At 39.1% G+C, this 6,859-nt stretch overlaps 1 pseudogene; it reads left to right on the forward strand.

Moving 5' to 3' along the window:
- The first annotated feature begins 1,160 nt into the window (after positions 1 to 1,160).
- Positions 1,161 to 2,612, forward strand: LOC143561528 (6-phosphogluconate dehydrogenase, decarboxylating 3, chloroplastic pseudogene; annotated as a pseudogene).
- The last annotated feature ends 4,247 nt before the right edge of the window (positions 2,613 to 6,859 follow it).

A 6,859-nucleotide genomic window follows, 5' to 3' on the forward strand; every position in this document is an offset into this window, starting at 1 on the left:
ATGCGTGCGCAGATGAATTTCTGTCCGGATATGTTAGTTCGTATCTGATATGTTCGAGTACCGATACAGCTCCTACACTAATGTGCGTCAACACCGATATTTTCTTCAGATACGCGAAAGAGCCGGTTTTGTTATGTTCTGGGCACCTGTTTTGCGTCAGATGACCATTATGCGTCGGACGCCAGTTTTGCGTGAGGGGTGGGCTACACTAAGCATTTCCATGTTATTAAAATAAGATGGATTTCTAAGCATCTTCCTCAAATTTATATCGAGACTCGTTCATGCAGCATATGCTAGCAGCTAAGCTTTACTTGGTGGTAACATATTAACACTTTCTTAACAAGTAGAGCTTATTGCAATTATATTTATTGTATTCGCTGGTTCAAATTCTTGTTTGACTACTCCTTTTATTCTTGTTTGACCACTGGTTCAAATCCTTTTATTCATAAATTATAGGAAGTCGGGATGAGTGTTAAAAGGCTTCATTCACACCAAGGTTTCATAGTTCTTCTCCGTGCACCACAAGGATCATGTAGTTAACCATGGCCAAACCTCCCTTTTAGGTGGCCGCCAAAGAAGCTGACAGCCTAACCCAACATCTCGGTGCATTTTTTGTTAGCATGCAACAGTCACATAATCGTGCTAGTCGACACACAAACTGTTGAAGCCATGTCACAAGCCAAGTCCGCGGATGTCTCAACTCTCTAGCTAGAGCCCATATCCTTTTTTTCCCCCTCATATCTAATCGTTCTACTCATCCAAAAGTCTTCTAGAGTGGAAAATATCCTACCAATAATGGTCATAATATGTAATCCCTCACATGTAAAGTTTAGAGTTAAATGTGTCAAAATGTCAAAACATGTTTGGTGTACTAGTTAGTATTAATCTTGCGTCATTCACTTTTGCTACAGTATCCCGAGCAGGACACTAAGTCCTCTACTCAATACAAAAGAAAAGCAAGGAAAAAAAATAGTACATTCTCAACACCCCTTTGGTCTTCATGTTAAACCCAAACTACGCAAGGATCCTCAGAAGACCATTTGGCACAATTTAGTAGATGACTAGGAGTTTAGGATCTTCTACGTTGCTTTGAAGATTTTAAGAAGTTGAAACACTAGAATTCAACTTTGTTTTCTTTATTTGTTGATGATTGCTAACTCATGGCATCAAATGCTTGTGGATGGTTCCACTTAGTGGGTTTGGTTCTAGCCTGCTCTCGTGTCTTGATGAGTTACAACACGTAAAGAAACATGTTAGAAAGTTTCTCAAGACTTTTTAGAACACCCTCAAACAAGCAAGTCAGTATTCTGCCTAAAAATATATATCTTGTGTATGTGAAACTATATCTCCACCGAACCCACTCCCATTAACCGGCCACTAAAAGCGACTTCAACAATTGCTGCATTATCTGCTCACATGGAGCCTGGTGACACCGGCCATCTTAGACGGTGGGAACGAGTGGTACGAGAATTCCGAACGGAGAATAATTGAAGCGAGTAGTAAAGGTTTGCTTTATCTTGGAATGGGAGTGTCGGGTGGTGAAGAGGGTGCAAGAAATGGCCCGTCGCTTATGCTGGGTAGGTCTTTTGAGGCGGCGTATAATAACATTAAAGATATTGTTGCTAAAGCGGCGGCAAAAGTGGAGGATGGGCCATGTGTGACGTACATTGGTGAAGGTGGGTCTGGCAATTTTGTTAAGATGGTTCATAATGGGATAGAGGATGGTGACATGCAGTTGACATCTGAAGCTTATGATGTTTTGAAACATGTTGGTGGGTTGAGTAATAATGAGCTGGCGGAGATTTTTGATGAGTGGAATAAAGGGGAGTTGGAATGTTTTTTGGTTGAGATTACGGCCGATACTTTTAAAGTTAAGGACGGGTATGGGGATGGGGGGTTAGTGGATAAGATTCTTGATAAGACGGGGATGAAGGGAACAAGGAAATGGACAGTTCAGCAGGAAGCTGAACTGTCCGTTGCCACCCCCACTATAGCTGTCAGTTTGGACTGTCGGTATTTGAGTGGGTTAAAGGAGGAGAGGGAGGCAGCCGTCGAGGTTCTGGCGGCTGCTAGGATGAACGATGAGGTTGGGGGTGTTAGAAGTGGGATTGATAAGAAGAAATAGATTGATGATGTGAGGCAAGCTTTGTATGCTTCTAAGATTTGCAATTATGCTCAAGGGATGAATTTGTTGAGGGCTAAGAGTGTGGAGAAAAATTGGAATTTGAATTTTGGGGAGTTGGCTAGGATTTGGAAAGGTGGGCGTATTATAAGGCGGTTTTTTGGACCGGATTTAGAAAGCGTGCCAGCGGGATTTTAATCTTGCGAGTCTGGTTGTCGACCCGGAGTTTGCTAAGGATGGTGCAGCAGCAAGTGGCGTGGAGGAGAGTGGTGGGGCTGGCAGTGTCGGCTGGGATTAGTACACCGGGAATGTGTGCTAGTCTTTCTTACTTTGACACTTATAGACGGGCTAGGTTGCCTGCAAACCTTGTTTCAGGCTCAAAGGGACTTGTTCGGGGCTCACTTATGAGAGGGCTGATCGCGAAGGTGCTATTCATATTGAGTGGACAAAACTCGCTAGGACGAGCGGTGAATGAAAAGAAAGTTGGTTAGTGTTTCATCATGGTGGTGAAGTTGTTTGATGGTTTTTATGTTTTTGGTTGTAATATGAGTTGTGTTTCATGATGAGGATTATACTTGCAATTGTGGTAGAATTCTCTAAACTTTATTATTAAGTTATGCAAGTTGGTGGCTCATTTAGGAGTTTTGAGTTCTGATTTCATGATTAAGTTTCAAAGAAATTGGTCTGTTCAATAAATTTGTATCCAAGCATTACTTGGACAAGTGAGGTGTTAATTTATATAGTTTTATTAAAGGACTAAAGTTCTATGTGGGAATCATATATATAAAGGACTAAGAATTTCTATAATTAGAAACATATATAGTAAACATTAGGAAATTCTTCTATTCCATGTCTCTAGAGATAGTTTTAATGGTGCTAATTAATCCCATGCATTGCTTTGGTAATTCACTGGGCGGTCACAAATTATTCGAGTTTGCAGTGCTGAATGAATCAAAGTTCTTGGATCAAATGATGCTATGGTATTGATTGTCAGATACAAAATGATTTTGATTGCGATAGATAGAAAGTTTACGCGTGAGTGTTGCTGTGAATATAAGTGTGTTTGTGCATAAAGTTTTGTAAAAAATATATAGTGTCTACAATTCAATATTTTGTATTTGGTTTATATTTGTGTTTAATTGGTGTGTATTTTTTGTTCGAGGAAAAACTGGACGTTCCTGAGTCCTGACTTGAAGTTTGACGGGCTGATATTGCTGATGCTGGGCTTGGAAGGCTGCTGGATATTGGGCTGAAGCTTTGTCAAGGCCCAAGGCCCATTAATGGTTTTTCTTTTTTTTTTTGTTGTGATTTAGTTATATAAGAAAAGAGAAGCAGATTGTTTTTAGATCGAGATATTTTTAGGTTTTCATCTATTTTGTTTTCTCTCTTGATTCTTCTTGAGATCTAGATTATCTATGTCAGATTTGATCTGTTAAACGTTCTTGAGGGTTTTTAGTTTCGTTAGATCATCATATCTATGATCTAAGTTCTTTGTAGACTGTTTGAAGAAGTATAGTTGGTGACAAGTTTGATCCTAGGCAAAATGATTTCAATGCAGATGGAAACCTTAAAATTTAAGAACATATTGGAGTGTCTCATAATAATCAGAAGGAACACTCCTCTTCAGTTGGAGTGTCTCATAATAACCAGCCAAAGTAATTTAGACAACAATCTAACTTATGCTTGTCACTAATGTGACATAATTACATAATAATTAAATACAAAGTATAGATTCATATTCCAACATAAACTCCAATCTCAAAAACATACCAAACAATTATAGTAATTACAATCACAATCCTAACTTTTGTTGGATGATTAACTTCAGAACTTCGTCTATCAGTATAGGGAAACAACAGGTTATTCATGGATTCTCGGGTGGTTTGAATTTCGCTATATTCGAAAGCTCATTAACCGCTTCAACCAAATGATCCAGTCGAGCAAGAAACTCCATTAGCAATGATGTGAAAGTAACGAGTGAGAATGCTTCAGTGTTCCCTGATGATTCTATCTTTGCAATATCATTGGCAACATCCTTTGACCGCCTTTGACTTTGGTAGTTTACTTGAGCTTTTGCATTATCTTTGCTAAACAAATGCATGTCTATCGCTCTTTGGAGTCTTTCTGTTGATCTGTGTACACTTTGCACTAAAGAACTCTTTAGGCTTTGTTTCATGTCACATATATCTTTACCTAAGCATCTGATCAACTCAGCAGCCTTGATTGTTGCTTCTGTTATCTCTGATTCAAATATGAATCTCAAATTATATGGTGCCTATGAGAATCAAATTAACAAGACAAAAAAGTTACAATTTTAACCACTTCATATAGAACAATGAAAAAGTCATTACATGCTATGTATTATTGATCAACTCTAGTCTACTACAAGTACAATGAGTATAATTACAAACGAATCATATCTCCTAATTATAGTAAAATTTACTAATGCAATAAACCCTAACCAATATATTAAAGTTAATTGTTTGCGTTTGATCATTTGTTCTATTAAAGTTAAACTAAAAACAACAAACAAGTCTCGTTCGTGTTCATCTTATTCGTTTACACAAATTACAAGATATGAAAAGTAGGAAAGGTAAGGAACCTGAATTTGTGAGTGAAGAACACCATGAAGTGCCATAACTGATTTCAAGAGTTGTTTTTCATTGATATTTTTTTCATATGATTTACATTGAAGGAAAGACAATATATACAATTTTACATATGATCATATATGGAAGTTGCAAGCTGTTGGGGGCTGTAATTGTGGGTTTAATTTGGGAGATGATGTGATTATAAAAAACTGATCCCCTAAATTTCTCTTTACCACCAATTCTTCTAACACTCCCCCTCAAGCTGAATAATAGGATTTCCGAAATTCAGCTTGGATAAGCAGTTGGTAAAGATTTTTTCATTGACGGCTTTGGTCAGGACATCTGCTAATTGATCTTCAGACCGAACAAATGGTAATTCAATAATTTTTGCTTCTAATTTCTCTTTTATAAAATGTCGATCCACTTCCACATGCTTTGTCCGGTCATGTTGAACGGGGTTTTCTGATATTTGGATAGCTGCTTTGTTGTCACACAAAACCTTGCTAGCCTCTTCAATGGACATACCAATTTCCTTAAGGAGCTTCTGTATCCACAAAGCTTCGGTTATACCACGAGCTATCCCTCGAAACTCTGCTTCAGCACTGGATAGAGCCACTACCTTCTGCTTCTTACTCCTCCATGTAACAAGATTCCCGCCTACTAGAGTAAAGTAGCCAGAGGTAGACCTTCGATCTCCTCGATCTCCTGCCCAGTCTGCATCTGTATAAACTTGAGTCTTGAGATGCCCGTTTGGTTTAAATAGAACTCCATGTCCAGGTGTTCCCTTCAAATACTTGATTATTCTCCAGACCGCTTCCATATGGGACTCTTGTGGTTGATGCATAAATTGACTTACCACCCCTACAGCATATGCTATATCTGGGCGAGTATGAGATAGGTAGATTAACTTCCCAACTAGCCTTTGATACCTTCCTTTATCTGTTAGCTTAGCTCCTTCTTCCATAAACAGTTTCTGGTTTGCAATCATCGGAGTTTCTGCTGGTTTACAATCAATCATTCCTGTTTCTGCTAGCAAATCAAGGATGTATTTTTTTGACAAATAAAAATTCCATGTTTTGATCGTAAGACTTCAATTCCGAGGAAATACTTAAGTCTCCCCAAGTCTTTCATTTCAAACTCTGAAGCCAAGTTTGCTTTTAGATTCAGTATTTCTTCTTTGTCAAATCCGGTGATTATCATGTCATCCACGTAAATAATCAAGCAGGTGACAAGTTTTCCTCTTTGTTTTAGGAACAGGGTATGATCCGAGTTGCTTTGCTTATATCCATATGACTTCATGGCCAATGTAAACCTCCCGAACCAGGCTCGAGGTGACTGTTTAAGCCCATACAGTGATTTTTTTAAACAGCATACTTCTCCTTGTTTAAATTTTTTTGAGAAACCTGGAGGAGCTTCCATGTATACTTCTTCTTTGAGTTCTCCATGGAGGAAAGCATTCTTAACATCGAATTGGTGAAGTGGCCACTCTTCGTTTGCTGCTATTGAGAAAAGAACTCGAATGGTGTTAATCTTAGCAACCGGAGAAAAAGTCTCGGAATAATCAATTCCGTATGTTTGCGAATACCCTTTAGCCACCAGTCTGGCTTTGTATCTTTCAATGGTTCCATCTGGCTTGTGTTTTATGGTAAAGACCCAGCGACATCCTACCGCTTTCTTCTCAGGAGGAAGAGTACACCTTTTCCATGTGTCATTTTTCTCTAGGGCATCCATTTCTGTTTTCATCGCGTCTACCCACTCTTTTGATTCAAGGGCTTCTTCAAGTGTGGTTGGGATGACTTCGGAGTACAGAGATGTCTCGAACTCTTTAGATTCTTTCTCAAGATTTCCTACCGCAATATGTGCCATAGGATATCTCGAGCCCTTGGGTTCTTTTTCCGGGGTATACCGTTTTGGGGGAACACCTCTGTTTACTCTGGGAGGCAAAGTATATCTTTCGACATTTGGTTCTTCATTGATCAAGCTGGGTGATTCATCTTGGGTCTGACTGGGTGGTTCATCTTGTTCACCGCTATTTGTCTCAGATATCAGGTTGGCGGGTGTATGATCGTTGGCGTGGGCACTGTTAGTTGATTCATCATGAGTTGTGGGAGGTGACTCAGTTGTGGGAGGTGACTCATCCAGATTG

Source organism: Bidens hawaiensis, unplaced genomic scaffold (assembly GCF_021521415.1).
Source record: "Bidens hawaiensis isolate Kalapana, Puna unplaced genomic scaffold, B.hawaiensis_p1.1 tig00020696_1, whole genome shotgun sequence".
NCBI classification, from domain to species: Eukaryota; Viridiplantae; Streptophyta; class Magnoliopsida; order Asterales; family Asteraceae; genus Bidens; species Bidens hawaiensis.